Source organism: Pseudophryne corroboree, chromosome 5, assembly GCF_028390025.1.
Source record: "Pseudophryne corroboree isolate aPseCor3 chromosome 5, aPseCor3.hap2, whole genome shotgun sequence".
Taxonomy (NCBI): domain Eukaryota; kingdom Metazoa; phylum Chordata; class Amphibia; order Anura; family Myobatrachidae; genus Pseudophryne; species Pseudophryne corroboree.
In genome coordinates this window covers 457,438,311-457,455,728 of record NC_086448.1, presented here as the reverse complement: position 1 = coordinate 457,455,728, position 17,418 = coordinate 457,438,311, and positions in this window count along the sequence as shown.

Genomic DNA, 17,418 nt, shown 5'->3' with positions numbered 1-17,418 from the left:
CTATGCTGATAAGGGCTAGGAAGGACGTGACATCTAAACATTATCACCGTATATGGCGAAGATATGTTTCTTGGTGTGAGGCCAGGAATGCTCCTACGGAAGAATTCCATCTGGGCCGTTTCCTTCACTTCCTACAAACTGGAGTGAATTTGGGCCTAAAACTTAGGCTCCATAAAGGTTCAGATTTCGGCCCTATCCATTTTCTTTCAAAAAGAATTGGCTTCTCTCCCAGAAGTTCAGACTTTTGTGAAGGGAGTGCTGCATTTTCAGCCTCCTTTTGTACCTCTGGTGGAGCCCTGGGACCATAACGTGGTGTTAAGTTTCCTTAAGTCACACTGGTTTGAACCACCTAAAACGGTAGAGTTAAAATATCTCACTTGGAAGGTGGTCATGTTATTAGCCTTGGCTTCGGCTAGGCAAGTGTCGGAATTGGCGGCTTTGTCTCATAAAAGCCCCTTTCTGGTTTTCCATGTCGATAGAGCAGAGTTGCGGACACGTCCTCAATTCCTGCCTAAGGTGGTATCATCGTTTCATATGAACCAGCCTATTGTGGTGCCTGTGGCTACGCGTGACTTGAAGGACTCCAAGTCCCTGGATGTGGTCAGGGCTTTGAAAATTTACGTAGCCAGAACGGCTAGAGTCAGAAAAACAGAATCACTGTTTGTCCTGTATGCTGCCAACAAGCTTGGTGCTTCTGCTGCAAAGCAGACTATTGCCCGCTGGATTTGTAACACCATTCAGCAGGCTCATTCTACGGCGGGATTGCCGTTGCCTAAATCGGTTAGGGCCCATTCCACTAGGAAGGTGGGCTCTCCTTCGGCGGCTGCCCGAGGGGTCTTGGCATTACAGTTGTGCCGAGCTGCTACTTGGTCAGGTTCAAACACTTTTGCTAAGTTCTACAAGTTTGATACCCTGGCTGAGGAGGACCTCTTGTTTGCTCAATTGGTGCTGCAGAGTCATCCGCACTCTCCCGCCCGTTTGGGAGCTTTGGTATAATCCCCATGGTCCTTACGGAGTCCCCAGCATCCTCTAGGACGTTAGAGAAAATAAGATTTTAAACCTACTGGTAAATCTTTTTCTCGTAGTCCATAGAGGATGCTGGGTGCCCATCCCAAGTGCGGACTACTTCTGCAATACTTGTATATAGTTATTGCTTCAATAAGGGTTATGTTATAGTTGCATCGGTCCTGAACTGATGCTATGTTGTTTTCATACTGTTAACTGGGTTGTTATTACAAGTTATACGGTGTGATTGGTGTGGTTGGTATGAGTCTTACCCTTGGATTAACAAAATCCTTTCCTCGTACTGTCCATCTCCTCTGGGCACAGTTTCTCTAACTGAGGTCTGGAGGAGGGACATAGAGGGAGGAACCAGTGCACACCAGGAACTAAAGTCTTTCTTAAAGTGCCCATGTCTCCTGCGGAGCCCGTCTATCCCATGGTCCTTACGGAGTTCCCAGCATCCTGTACGGACTACGAGAAAAAGATTTACCTGTAGGTTTAAAATCTTATTTTCTCGTAGTCCGTAGGGGATACTGGGCACCCACCCGGTGCTTTGTTCTTCCTTCACTGTTACTTGGTTCAGTTGTGTTGTTTGGTTCAGCTGTTACTGTTCCTGTTTTCAAGTTTGGTTAGCATAACTTTCCTCTTGTTCTGTGTGTGCTGGTTCGTAATCTCACCACTTTCCTTATCTATCCTTCTCTCAAAGTATGTCCGCCTCTTTGGGCACAGTTTCTTAGATTTTCTAAACTGAGTCTGGTAAGAGGGGTACAGAGAGAGGAGCCAGTGCACACTATCAAATTCTTAAAGTGCCCATAGCTCCTAGTGGACCTGTCTATCTCCCATGGTACTAAATAGAATTCCAGAATCCCCTACAGACTACGAGAAAAGGATTTACTGGTAGATAATTAAAATCCTATTTTTCCTGCTACACAGCCTGCCTGTCTGCGAGCAGCCATCTGGGGCCCTGCCCTCTTCAACACCCTTTTCCCGGCAGCAGTTCAAACACCTGATTCAGCAGACATTACATGCTGGTGCTTTACTAGCTCTTACGGAGCCGCATGTCTCGGTGCCTCCTCCGTGGCTTGTTATGTTACCCAAGTGACACCCCCACCCCTGCAGCCTTACACTAGCAGGGGTACACAGGGACACTCCCGGACTGCAACTGGACTATGGGGGACAGGTAATTCGTGCTTTTGCTTGCAGAACCTGTGATTGCGGCAGTCCCATACCTCCGGTCCTGGAAGACAGACCGGCAATGCTGACGTGGACCCACACCATGGCAGGCCTTGGGCTTAACTAGACCACCAGGGCATATATATTACTAGTGCTGGGGGCACTTTATTAAAGGCAGGAAACTGGTGGTGGATGTCAGCAAGGGGAGGCAGCATTTCCTCAGCGGCCGCTCCTCCAGACCTGGGCAACATTCCGCTAAGGTCTTCCCACCCTGGGCTGCTCCTCCTTCACCCTCCTTCCTCACAGAGACACTGAGCAGCCATTACAAGAACTCTGCAGGTCTCTAGGAATGCTGGGTTTGGTCTCCCTGTATACCTCTCCTTGGAGTCAGGTTATACAGAGTGCAGTTTCCTAACAGCTCTAATAGCTGGGTAGTTGAAATTAGCGCCCACTGCAGTTAAAATGTATTTCTGCATTGTATGTGGCTTATGCTAGTTCTGCTGTCGGGATCATTATGAATTACCGACGATCAGGATGCCAGGGATGCCAGCCGTCAGTATACCGACACTGGCATTCCAATCATCAGTATGCCGGCAGCAGGCGAGTTCAAAGAGTCCCCTTGCGGGCTCGCCATGCTGCAGGCTCAGTGGCTTGCTATGCTCGCCACAGGTTCTATTCCCACTCTATGGGTGTCGTGGACACCCACGAGTGGGAACAGCACCTGTTAGCCAGGATTCCGGCTGTCAGCATTGTTAGCGGTCGGGATCCCGGCATCGATATCCCGACTGCCGGCAACTTCACTGTATAACCTACCATCTGTGCATTTCTGACTGTACATGATATCTCTTTACCTGTTCCTTTCCTTACTCAGTAATCCTTAGATATTGGTGTGCACAGGGTTTACTTTGCCCACAATACAATTTATTGTATTTGTGAAGGCTCACTGTCACGTACTGTTCTCAGTTATACACTGAACATTACTATATTATGTGTGTACTTCCTTGCACTTATGTCTAACAAAGGCAAGGCAGCTAAACAGACTTAGCCACGTATCCTAGTGTCATGTAGGACCTGTTCAGCAGAGATTTTACCTCAGGATTATTTATTACAAGATGGTCGGAGCATCCTTGGGCCTCATTTTCTTACATGCTGGCTAAAATTGCTGACCATATTGCAGCCCCGTCTATGGGGTATATTTACTAAGGTCCCGATTTTGACCGAGATGCCGTTTTTTCTTCAAAGTGTCATCTCGGGAATTTACTTAGCAAAAATCTCGGCAGTGATGAGGGCATTCGTATTTTTTTGGAAGTCCAATGTTAAAAATACGAATGACTACACCATCGGTCAAATACACCTGCAAATTGGTAGAACTCGGTAATTTACTAAAAAGTGCAAATCACAAAATAACCAAACACTGCCGTGAAAAAATACAAATCGTAATAAAGTGCTAAAATAAAACAGACCTGCTTTTTTTTTACCGTGATTGGATAGGCATGTACGGATCCATGAGATCCGTGCATGTTTATCAGTGGGAAGGGTTGGGAAAGTGTTAATTTTCTTAAAAAAAATTGCGTGGGGTCCCTCCTCCTAAGCCAAACCAGCCTCGGGCTCTCTGAGCCGGTCCTGGTTGAAAAAATACGGGGAAAAAATTGTCATGGGTTCCCCCATATTTAATCAACCAGCACCGGGCTCTGCGCCTGGTCCTGGTTCCAAAAATACGGGGGACAAAAAGCGTAGGGGTCCCCCGTATTTTTTAAACCAGCACCGGGCTCCACTAGCTGGACAGATAATGCCACAGCCGGGGGTCACTTTTATACAGCGCCCCTGTCAATTTTTTGCCCATATTTTTTCAACCAGGACCGGCTCAAAGAGCCCGAGGCTGGTTTGGCTTAGGAGGGGGGACCCCACGCAATTTTTTTTAATACTTTTAACTATTTTAAATTCTTAAAAAAGGTGCACAATGAACCCCAGCACGGATCTCACAGATCCGGCCGTGATTCATTGTGTTAAAGTCGGCAGTGTTTTACAATTCACTCCCGTAAAACACTGCCAAAAAAAACGAATGACATCGACATCGGTAAATTCGAAAAAGCAGAATACGACAGCTTAGTAAATTAGTCGTAATAAATTCAAAAAGTTGCACTTTTACACTTTCGATGTCATTCATGATTAATCTCCCTCCAAATCGGGAGAAATACGAATTTTAGTAAATATACCCCTATGACTCCCTCTATGGGTCTACCTCAGCAATTTCAGCCTGTTTTTCAACTTTTGCCAGCCCCACCTGTCCCTCCTCCCTGGTTGGACATGTTTTCTAACTCTGTACAGAGTCTGGCAGCTTCATAAGCTGCATTCCATAATATATTGCAGGGCCAGGTAACACTACCTACACCTACTGCCACCAAGTGTACTGTGCCATCTTCATATTTTACGCCGCTCACAGATTCTGCTGCAGCTGATCAGGCTGATGTCTCTAATGCTGATTCCCCCTCTGGAGAGGAAGAGGTGCAATCTAAATTTAATGTAGCTGCTTTAGTTAGGGCTGTTAAATTCTCGCTCCAGCTAAAAGATGCTGAACTGGCACCAAAATCAAAAGATCCTTTGTGTAAACGCAAAAATGTGGTAGTGGTTGAGTTTAGACACTCTGACCATTTCTCAAATGCTATGAGCGAGGCATGGAAAACTCCTAGCAATAAATTTAACGCACCTAAAAGCATACTTGCCTACTCTCCTGGAAAGGCCGGGAGGCTCTCGAAATTCGGGTGACACTCGCAGAACCCCGGGAAAGTGGGCAAGTCTCCCGCATGGCACTCGCCAATCCCCCCCCCCCACACCGCACCCCACCACTCACTGCATATCCCGGTCACCGTGACATCCCATCACACTGAAGGGGGCATGGCGATGATTAAATTTGTGTTAAATTACGTCATCGTAGCCCTTTCCCCGCTTTACTGTGCCGGTAACTTGGACATTGTAAAGCAGGGGGGGGGGGCTATGATGATGCGATCATGTCACCACGCCCCCATACCACCTCATCCACACCCCCTCCCATGTGTCCCTAAAAGGTTAAACTCCTTTTATCCATTATCTGGGTGGCTAAAGTTTTCTGGGCAGATGCCCTTGAAAACAATTTCCCTACTGAGGCGACTCAGGAACAACTTTCACTAATTGCCAACATCAGGGAAGCCACCTATTACATTGGTCAGGCTGCTCGGGATGCAGCTCTTCTGTCATCTAAGGCTTCGGCTGCTTCTGTAGTAGCCCAACACATTGTTTGGCTTCATTCCTAAAGGTGAACACTAAATGGCCCTGGAAGAACTTTCATACACAGGCATATTTCTTTTCTGTTACGTCCTAGAGAATGCTGGGGTCCACATTAGTACCATAGGGTACAGATGGGTCCACTAGGAGCCATTGGCACTTTAAGAGTTTAATAGTGTGGGCTGGCTCCTCCCTCTATGCCCCTCCTACCAGACTCAGTTTAGATAATGTGCCCGGAGGAGCTGGTCACAGCTAGGGGAGCTCCATAGGAGTTTTTCTAGTTTTATTTTTTTAATTAGAGGGACTTGGGGGCAGGGAGTAGTGTCCAACCCTGAGAGGTTAATGGCCACTATCTCCGCTGACAGGACACTGAGCTCCTGAGGGTTATGATCGTTAGCCTCCCCAGGCGACTAAAAGACAAGATTTAATGAGAAGTCTGATGGCGCTCCAGTTCAAATCTCTGCTGCCCTCCCCCTACACCCTGGATCAATCCCAGATGATCCAAAAAACTAAAGATAAAGTAACGGAAGGTGGTGAGGAGACTAAGGAGACTAAGAAGAAAGATATCTGCTTCACCCGATTCAACACAACATTCAAGATAAGTATTGACTTCATAAATTCCCTCTGCGCCAATTCTCCTCACCACCTTCCGTTACTTTATCCCCAGGTGACTGCTTACTCCCGCAGCATGCCGCCACCCCCCTAAAAGGGCCAGAAGATTCCGATGGCGAGTGAGTCACCGGCCCCCACAGCAAGCGGCCAGGGGGTGTGAAGATAGCGGCAACATGGTGGGAGCGCAGTATTAACTGCGCTCTGGAGACTCAGCGGTACACTATGCGGCGCTATGAGGGGTGCCCTGAACCAGCGCCTATACCCTACACTGGTCACCAAGGTGGCCAGGGACCTCGGTAATGCTGCCAGCATAATTACTCAGGCCAGTATAAAGAAGTGAAGTGCGGGAAGCAGCGCCATGTTCAAGGGGCGGAGCTTCTCCTCAGAGCGGACCCAGCAGCGTTCAGCGCCATTTTCCTGCCTGCAGATCCAGTACAGAGACGCTGACAGGGAGTGCTGTCCCTCCACGCAACTCCAGCTATCCTGTGCGGTACAGTGGGTTGTAGAAGGATGGGGAGGCTGTGAAATTACTGTGTAGTTTATTAAGTTACACAGTCAGCGCCAGGTAGTTGTATTATATCTACCTAGGGAAGCGCTGTGTGTGTGCTGGCTCCAAGCTCTGTGCTTCTGTGGCATTCTTGGGAGGGAAACTGTGTCTGACATTTTCCTGTGTGTGTGTGGGTGTTTGTTTTCTCACATAGCCATGTCTATGTGTCTCATGCTGCAGAGGACATTTCTTCTCCAGAGGAGTACATTCCATGTACACAGGAATGGAATGTATTGTCTCAGATCCCTATAACCAGAGCCGTCCCTAACCAATATGATGCCCTAGGCAAGATTTTGGCTGGTGCCCCCTAGCACCGCCGCTAGTTCTGCCTCTGATCCTGCACCCGTTTCCCAGCACCATCATTCCTCACCCTTTATTTATGCCCTTATACAGATTATGGCCCTCATTCCGAGTTGTTCGCTCGCAAGCTGCTTTTAGCAGCATTGCACACGCTAAGCCGCCCCCCTCTGGGAGTGAATCTTAGCTTATCAAAATTGCGACCGAAAGATTCTCAAAATTGCGAATAGAAATTTCTTAGCATTTTCTGAGTAGCTCGGGACTTACTCTGCCACTGCGATCAGTTCAGTCAGTTTCGTTCCTGGTTTGACGTCACAAACACACCCAGCGTTCGTCCAGACACTCCCCTGTTTCTCCAGCCACTCCCGTGTTTTTCCCAGAAACGGTAGCGTTTTTTCACACACTCCCATAAAACGGCCAGTTTCCGCCCAGAAACACCCACTTCCTGTCAATCACACACCGATCACCAGAACGAAGAAAAAGCCTCGTAATGCCGTGAGTAAAATACCAAACTTCTTAGCAAATTTACTTGGCGCAGTCGCAGTGCGAACATTGCGCATGCGCAATTAGCGGAAAATCGCTGCGATGTGAAGAAAAATAACGAGTGAACAACTCGGAATGAGGGCCAATGCCCCTTACACATATGCCGAACACTACTGCACAACCAACCAACCCACCCACACACAGCACTCATATGGCCGCTAACACTGTGACCTCTGCCTCTGTATAGATACAGATGTGTCCTCATTAGTGATGAGCGGGTTCGGATCCTCGGGATCTGAACCCGCCCGAACTTCACCTTTTTTTTCACGGGTCCGAGCGACTCGGATCCTCCCGCCTTGCTCGGTTAACCCAAGCGCGCCCGAACGTCATCATCCCGCTGTCGGATTCTCGCGAGATTCGGATTCTATATAAGGAGCCGCGCGTCGCCGCCATCTTTCACTCGTGCATTGGAAATGATAGTGAGAGAACGTGGCTGGAGTCCTCTCACTTTGTTTCAGGGGGCTGCAAATATATTTATTCTGGGGACCAGCAGTATTATAGGAGGAGTATAGTGCAGAATTTTGCTGACCAGTGACCACCAGTATAATACGTTCTCTGCCTGAAAAACGCTCCATATCTGTGCTCAGTGTGCTGCATATATCTGTGCTCACACTGCTTTATTGTGGGGACTGGGGACCAGCAGTATTATATAGGAGGAGTACAGTGCAGAGTTTTGCTGACCAGTGACCACCAGTATTATACGTTCTCTGCCTTAAAAACGCTCCATATCTGTGCTCAGTGTGCTGCATATATCTGTGCTCACACTGCTTTATTGTGGGGACTGGGGACCAGCAGTATTATATAGGAGGAGTACAGTGCAGAGTTTTGCTGACCAGTGACCACCAGTATTATACGTTCTCTGCCTGAAAAACGCTCCATATCTGTGCTCAGTGTGCTGCATATATCTGTGCTCAGACTGCTTTATTGTGGGGACTGGGGACCACCAGTATATTATATAGGAGGAGTACAGTGCAGAATTTTGCTGACCAGTGATCACCAGTATTATACGTTCTCTGCCTGAAAAACACTCCATATCTGTGCTCAGTGTGCTGCATATATCTGTGCTCACACTGCTTTACTGTGGGGACTGGGGACCACCAGTATATTATATAGGAGGAGTACAGTGCAGAATTTTGCTGACCAGTGACCACCAGTATTATACGTTCTATCATTGACCTGGTTTGGAAGTGTTGTGGACTCGGGGTTTCTTCCGGTGACCGGGAAGAGGAACCGCTACTGGGTCGCAGAAGAGAAGGCCAGATGTAGGTTTTCCTCATGCAGGATTTGGACGGTAGGCAGAAGGCACAGGTGGACGCTTGAAGGTCTCCTGAAAGACAAGACTTGTAAAGGTGCTGATGAATTGGTGGAGAGTACCAAAAGTTTGCTGTGAGCGATGTTGTGGTGCTAGAGGCACTGAAATGCAAGAGGTACTGAGGTGTTTGAAGGCGCTGAGGTGCTTAGAGACGCTGAGGTGCTTGGAGGCACAGAAGTGCTGAGGCACGGAGGTGCTGAGGCATGGAGATGCTGAGGCACGGAGGTGCTGGAGGCACGGAGATGCTGAGGCACGGAAGTGCTGAGGCATGGTGGTGCTGGAGGCACGGTGGTGCTGGAGGCACGGAGGTGCTGAGGCACAGAAGTGCTGAGGCACGGAGGTTCTGAGGCACGGTGGTGCTGGAGGCACGGAGGTGCTGGAGGCATGAAGGTGCTGAGGCACGGAGATGCTGAGGGACGGAGGTGCTGAGGCACGGAGATGCTGAGGCACGGAGGTGGCACGGAGGTGCTGAGGCACGGAAGTGCTGAGGCACGTGCGGGGATCCTGGAGGCACGGAGATGCTGGAGGCACGGAGGCCTGGAAATCACAGGTACAGCTGTAGTAGCGATGATACTCAGGCGCCGGAGCTCTGCCCGGCGTCTGAATTTGTACTTCCCGCCAGCACCCGATTGGAGAGGCGCTGATGACGTCACCCGTCCCCAGTGAACGTCGGGCGCACCTGTGACGTCCACACTATGGGTGCTGGATGGAGCGCCGGGAGGCATAGACCGCCAGCGGGGACGGCCGCCCGGGCAGCCAGCAGCCTCGGAGGGACAAGCCCGGCGGCCGCAGCGGTGATATGACACTCTGCCTGAAAAATGCTCCATATCTGTGCTGAGTGTGCTGCAAATATCTGTGCTCACACTGCTTTACTGTGGGGACTGGGGACCACCAGTATATTATATAGGAGGAGTACAGTGCAGAGTTTTGCTGACCAGTGACCACCAGTATTATACGTTCTCTGCCTGAAAAACGCTCCATATCTGTGCTCAGTGTGCTGCATATATCTGTGCTCACACTGCTTTATTGTGGGGACTGGGGACCACCAGTATATTATATCGGAGGAGTACAGTGCAGAGTTTTGCTGACCAGTGACCACCAGTATTATACGTTGATCTATTACTGGCACATAATTCCACACATTAAAAAATGGAGGACAAAAATGTGGAGGGTAAAATAGGGAAAGATCAAGATCCACTTCCACCTCGTGCTGAAGCTGCTGCCACTAGTCATGGCCGAGACGATGAAATGCCATCAACGTCGTCTGCCAAGGCCGATGCACAATGTCATAGTAGAGAGCATGTAAAATCCAAAAAAATAAAGCTCAGTAAAATGACCCAAAAATCTAAATCAAAATCTTCTGAGGAGAAGCGTAAACTTGCCAATGTGCCATTTACGACACGGAGTGGCAAGGAACGGCTGAGGCCCTGGCCTATGTTCAAGGCTAGTGGTTCAGCTTCACCTGAGGATGGAAGCACTCATCCTCCTGCTAGAAAGCTTAAAAGAGTTAAGATGGCAAAAGCACAGCAAAGAACTGTGCGTTCTTCTAAATCACAAATCCCCAAGGAGAGTCCAATTGTGTCGGTTGCGATGCCTGACCTTCCCAACACTGGACGGGAACAGGTTGCGCCTTCCACCATTTGGACATCCCCTGCAATTGCTGGAAGGAGCACCCGCAGTCCAGTTCCTGATAGTCAAATTGAAGATGTCACTGTTGAAGTACACCAGGATGAGGATATGGGTGTTGCTGGCGCTGGGGAGGAAACTGACAAGGAGGATTCTGATGGTGAGGTGGTTTGTTTAAGTCAGGCACCCGGGGAGACACCTGTTGTCCGTGGGACGGATATGGCCATTGACATGCCTGGTCAAAATACAAAAAAAAATCACCTCTTCGGTGTGGAATTATTTCAACAGAAATGTGGACAACTGGTGTCAAGCTGTGTGTTGCCTTTGTCAAGCTGTAATAAGTAGGGGTAAGGACGTTAACCACCTAGGAACATCCACCCTTATAAGTCACCTGGACCGCATTCATCAGAAGTCAGTGACAAGTTCAAAAACTTTGGATGACAGCAGAAGCAGTCCACTGACCACTAAATCCCTTCCTCTTGTAACCAAGCTCCTGCAAACCACACCACCAACTCCCTCAGTGTCAATTTCCTGCTTACACAGGAAAGCCAATAGTTCTGCAGGCCATGTCACTGTCAAGTCTGACGAGTCCTCTCCTGCCTGGGATTCCTCCAATGCATCCTTGAGTGTAACGCCTACTGCTGCTGGCGCTGCTGTTGTTGCTGCTAGCAGTCGATCGTCATCCCAGAGGGGAAGTCGGAAGACCACTTGTACTACTTCCAGTAAGCAATTGACTGCCCAACAATCCTTTGCGAGGAAGATTAAATATCACAGCAGTCATCCTGCTGCAAAGCGGATAACTCAGGCCTTGGCAGCCTGGGTGGTGAGAAACGTGTGTCCGATATCCACCGTTAATTCACAGGCAACTAGAGACTTGATTGAGGTACTGTGTCCCCGGTACCAAATACCATCTAGGTTCCATTTCTCTAGGCAGGTGATACCGAAAATGTACACAGACGTCAGAAAAAGAGTCACCAGTGTCCTAAAAAATGCAGTTGTACCCAATGTCCACTTAACCACGGACATGTGGACAAGTGGAGCAGGGCAGACTCAGGACTATATGACTGTGACAGCCCACTGGGTAGATGTATTGCCTCCCGCAGCAAGAACAGCAGCGGTGACACCAGTAGCAGCATCTCGCAAATGCCAACTCGTTCCTAGGCAGGCTACGCTTTGTATCACTGCTTTACAGAAGAGGCACACAGCTGACAACCTCTTACGGAAACTGAGGAACATCATCGCAGATTGGCTTACCCCAATTGGACTCTCCTGGGGATTTGTGACATCGGACAACACCACCAATATTGTGCGTGCGTTACATGTGGGCAAATTCCAGCACGTCCCATGTTTTGCACATACAATTAATTTGGTGGTGCAGAATTTTTTTTAAAATGACAGGGGCGTGCAAGAGATGCTGTCGGTGGCCCGAAGAATTGCCGGCCACTTTCGGCATTAAGCCACCACGTGCCGAAGACTGGGGCATGAGCAAACACTCCTGAACCTGCCCCGCCATCATCTGCAGCAAGAGGTGGAATTCAACCCTCTATATGCTTCAGAGGATGGAGGAGCAGCAAAAGGCCATTCAAGCCTATACATCTGCCTACGATATAGGCAAAGGAGGGAGAATGCACCTGACTTAATCACAGTGGAGAATGATTTCAACGTTGTGCAAGGTTCTGCAACCCTTCGAATTTGCCACACGTGAAGTCAGTTCAGACACTGCCAGCCTGAGTCAGGTCATTCCCCTCATCAAGCTTTTGCAGAAGCAGCTGGAGAGATTGAAGGAGGAGCTAAAATGGAGCAATTCTGCTAGGCATGTGGGACTTGTGGATGGAGCCCTTAATTCGCTTAACCAGGATTCACGGGTGGTCAATCTGTTGAAATCAGAGCACTACATTTTGGCCACCGTGCTCAATCCTAGGTTCAAAGCCTGTGTTGTATCTCTCTTTCCGGCAGACACAAGTCTGCAGAGGTTCAAAGACCTGCTGGTGAGAAAATTGTCAAGTCAAGCGGAACGTGACCTGTCAACAGCTCCTCCTCCACATTCTCCCGCAACTGGGGGTGTGAGGAAAAGGCTAAGAATTCCGAGCCCACCCGCTGGCGGTGATGCAGGGCAGTCTGGAGCGAGTGCTGACATCTGGTCCGGACTGAAGGACCTGCCAACGATTACTGACATGTCGTCTACTGTCACTGCATATGATTCTGTCACCATTGAAAGAATGGTGGAGGATTATATGAGTGACCGCATCCAAGTAGGCACGTCAGACAGTCCGTACGTATACTGGCAGGAAAAAGAGGCAATTTGGAGGCCCTTGCTGAAACTGGCTTTATTTTACCTAAGTTGCCCCCCCCCCCTCCAGTGTGTACTCCGAAAGAGTGTTTAGTGCAGCCGCTCACCTTGTCAGCAATCGGCGTACGAGGTTACTTCCACAAAATGTGGAGAAGATGATGTTCATCAAAATGAATTATAATCAATTCCTGTGTGGAGACATTCACCAGCAATTGCCTCCAGAAAGTACACAGGGACCTGAGATGGTGGATTCCAGTGGGGACGAATTAATAATCTGTGAGGAGGGGGATGTACACAGTGAAAGGGGTGAGGAATCGGACGATGAGGAGGAGGTGGACATCTTGCCTCTGTAGAGCCAGTTTGTGCAAGGAGAGATTAATTGCTTCTTTTTTGGTGGGGGCCCAAACCAACCAGTCATTTCAGTCACAGTCGTGTGGCAGACCCTGTGGCTGAAATGATGGGTTTGTTAAAGTGTGCATGTACTGTTTATACAACATAAGGGTGGGTGGGAGGGCCCAAGGACAATTCCATCTTGCACCTCTTTTTTCTTTCATTTTTCTTTGCATCATGTGCTGTTTGGGGACTATTTTTTTGAAGTGCCATCCTGTCTGACACTGCAGTGCCACTCCTAGATGGGCCAGGTGTTTGTGTCGGCCACTTGTGTCGCTTAGCTAAGTCATCCAGCGACCTCGGTGCAAATTTTAGGACTAAAAATAATATTGTGAGGTGTGAGGTGTTCAGAATAGACTGAAAATGAGTGGAAATTATGGTTATTGAGGTTAATAATACTATGGGATCAAAATTACCCACAAATTCTATGATTTAAGCTGTTTTTGAGTTTGTTTGTTTTTTTAAACGAATTCAAAACAAAACCGAATCCGACAAAAAATTTTCAGGGAGGTTTTGCCAAAACGCGTCCGAATCCAAAACACGGACGCGGAACCGAATCCAAAACCAAAACACAAAACCCGAAAAATGTCCGGTGCACATCATTAGTCCTCATACATCTTGCCTCAATACACCCTGAAGCAGGAGATGACTGGCCTGAGTCAGCTGGCAGCTCTGTTAACGTCAGGCGCTTTTTTTGACGAAAATGCATCTTTTTTGCATTACTATGTGGCTAGGATGCACGAGCAGCTTCTGCCTATTAAAATGATATGCAGCATGCCTGTATTCTGTGTGCGACTGTGGCTGTATCTGCATACGAAATGCTACGGTACAGTGATTTCCAGGAATAAACTGTAATGTAGCATTTCGTAATTAGATACAGCCAGGGTCACACAAAGAATATAGGCATGCCGCATATAATTTTAATCAGCAGAAGCTGCTTGTGCTCCTAGGCACAAGAAATACCCTAGACAAATATCTTAAAGTACCCAGGGAATGGAAACTCTCCGATTGTGGGGAGCTGTCACAGGTGGTCACTCCGTTCAGGGTCTTTGGACCCCAACAGAGAGAGCTCTTCCAATCAATGTCCTGGAACTTTGGGCAGTTTACTGGGCCCTCCAGATGGCTCAGCACCTTCTTCATGGCTCTCCGTGGACGTACTGTCAGACAACACCACAGCAGTGGCTTATATCAATTGGCAGGGGGCACTCATAGTGCCGCCACAATGCAGGAAGTAGCTCAGATTCTTGCATGGGCAGAACACCATCTTCCAGCCTTCTCTGTGATCTTCATCCCAGGGGTCCTCAACTGGGAAGCAAACTTCCTCAGTTGACAGACTGTGCATGCTAGAGAGTGGTCTCTACACCCGGACATCTTTCAGCTTCTGGTGGACAAATGGGGTCTCCAAGACATGGACATTATGGCCTCCAGACACAACCACAAGGTACCCATGTACAGATCCAGGATGAGGGATCCGGATGCAACCTTCGTGTACACCCTAACAGCCCCATGGTCCTTTCGTCTGGCATATCTCCTTCCTCTGGTATCTCTCCTTCCCACAGTGATATGCAAATTCAAAGAAGAAGGCGGCATGATCATCCTGGTGGCTCCGACATGGCCCAGACACCATTGGTTCTTTATAGACATGCCCTTCCCACTTCCTCTTTGACCAGACCTTTTGTCACAAGGTCCCTGTCTACACCCAGAACTAGCTTGTTTGTCTTTGACGGCATGACTCTTGAGTCATCCATCCTAATGGATAAAGTTTTTTACAGTTTGATTACTCATTTTATGCTTCATGCTCGGAAACCGGTAACAGCTTGCATATATCACCGTATATGACACTCTTACTTTCAGTGGTGTGCTCATCGACACTGTGATCCTCTGGTGTTTCAGATATCTCGACTCCTGGCATTTCTACAGGCGTGCCTTAAAATGGGCCTCCTCCTTGCTTCACTTAAGCTCAAGTCTTAGCTTTGTCCATCTAGTTCCAGAAAAGAGCCCCTTGCCAGATGTATGTACCTTCCTTCGGGGGTTGCTCCAGATTGAGTCTCCCTGTGCTCTTCCAGTGGCTCCTTGGGATTTGTACTTGGTTCGTCAGGCCTTGCAACAGCGTCCCTTTGTCCCATTGGATGATGTTGACTTCAACTGGTTGACCGTGAAGGCTCTCTTCCTCATGGCCATCACTTCAGCCTGCAGAATCTCTGACTTGGGGGCACTTTCATGCTGCCCCCCCTTTTTGATTATTCAGCACGACAGGTCTGTCCTTCTCAGAGAACCGAACCCTACAGAACTTCTGGTCTTGAGCCCGGATCCGAGTCCGGCTTGGGTTTTTCCGCCTGACTCGGAAACCAGAATGAGGCAAAACGTCACCATCCCGCTGTCGGATTCTCGCAGGGTTTGGATACTATATAAGGAGCATTGCCACCATTTTCACTCCAGTCCTGGAGAGTGTAGTGAGAGGACGTGTCTCCATCTTCAGTGTCTGTGCAGGCGGGAAAGTGGGGAGGCGATTATAGTGCTGTCTTGTGCTGCTCAGTCCAGTGTAGTGTCTTAGCTGCATCAGTCATTCCAGTGATCAGTCACAGTGGTGGTGTCCTCTGCTGCCATATGTCAAGTGCTGCTGTATAATTCCCTTACAGTGTTGCTGTGTTGTCCTGCTTCAGACCAGTGGTAGTGTCCTGTGCATCAGTCAGTCCAGTGATCAGTCACAGTGGTGGTGTCCTCTGCTGCCATATATCCAGTGCTGCTGTATAATAAGTACCTTACAGTGTCGCTGTGTTGTCCTGCATAAGACCAGTGGTAGTGTCCTGTGCATCAGTCAGTCTAGTGACTAGTCACAGTGGTGGTGTCCTCTGCTGCCATATGTCCAGTGCTGCTGTATAATAAGTCCCTTACAGTGTCACTGTATTGTCCTGCATCAGACCAGTGGTAGTGTACTGTGCTGTATATTATTTACTCCAAATAAAGTGGTTATTAACATTTAATCCAAATATAATTTTTACAGGGTTAGCCCTGTGTGGTGTAGGGGTACGCTCTCCTGTGCCGCATATTGTGTTATATAACTCCAGAAAAATAATTAAGAAAAATTTGGAGGATAAAATAGGGGAAGATCAAGAACCACTTCCTCTTAGTGCTGAAGTTGCTGTCATTGGTCATGACATAGACAATGAAATGAAATCAACGTCATCTGCCAAGGCCGATGCCCAATGTGATAGTAGAGGGCACGTAAAATCCAAAAAGTCAGTAAAAAGACCCCAAAAAATTAATTGAAATGGTCTGAGGAGAAACGTAAACTTGCCATTATGCCATTTACGACACAGAGTGGCAAGGAACGGCTAAGGCCCTGGCCAATGTTCATGACTAGTGGTTCAGCTTCACATGACGATGGAAGCCCTCATCCTCCCGCTAAAAAAATGATAAGAGTTAAGCTGGAAAAAGCATAGCAAAGAACTGTGCGTTCTAAGATGGTATCACAAATCCCCAAGGAGAGTCTAAGTGAGACGGCGGTTGCGATGCCTGACCTTCCCAACACTGGACGTGAAGAGGTGGCTCCTTCCACCATTTGCATGCCCACTGCAAGTGCTGGAAGTAGCACCCACAGTCCAGTTACTGATATTCAAATTGAAGATGTCACTGTTGACGTACACCAGGATGAGGATATGGGTGTTGCTAGCACTGAGGAGGAAGTTGACGATGAGGATTCTGATGGTGATGTGGTTTGTTTAAGTCCATGGGATGAATATGCCCATTGTGATGCATGGCCAAAATACCAAAAAAGCCACCTCTTCGGTGTGGAATTATTTCTAGACAAATCCGGACAACAGGTGTCAAGCCGTGTGTTGCCTCTGTCAATCTGTAATGTAGGGGTAAGGACGTTAACTACCTAGGAACATCCTCCCTTATACGTCACCTGCTGCACATTCATCAGAAGTCAGTGTCAAGTTGTGAAACTTTGGGTATGAACGTAAGCAGTCCACTGACACCTAAATCCCTTCTTCCTCTTGTATCCAAGCTCCTGCAAGCCACACCACCAACTCCCTCAAAGTCAACTTTTTCCTCAGCCAGGAACATCAGTAGTCCTGCAGGCCATGTCACTGGCAAGGCTGAGGAGTCCTCTCCTAACCAGGATTCCTCCAGAGGATCCTTGAGTGGTACACCTACTGCTGCTGTTGTTGCCACTGCTGTTGTTGCAGCTGGGAGTCAATCATCATCCCAGAGGGGAAGTCGGAAGACCACTTGTACTACTTCAACTAAGCAATTGACTGTCCAACAGTCTTTTGTGAGGAAGATGAAATATAACAGCAGTCATCCTGTTGCAAAGCGGATAACTCAGGCCTTGACACTTATGTTGGTGTTAGTCATGCA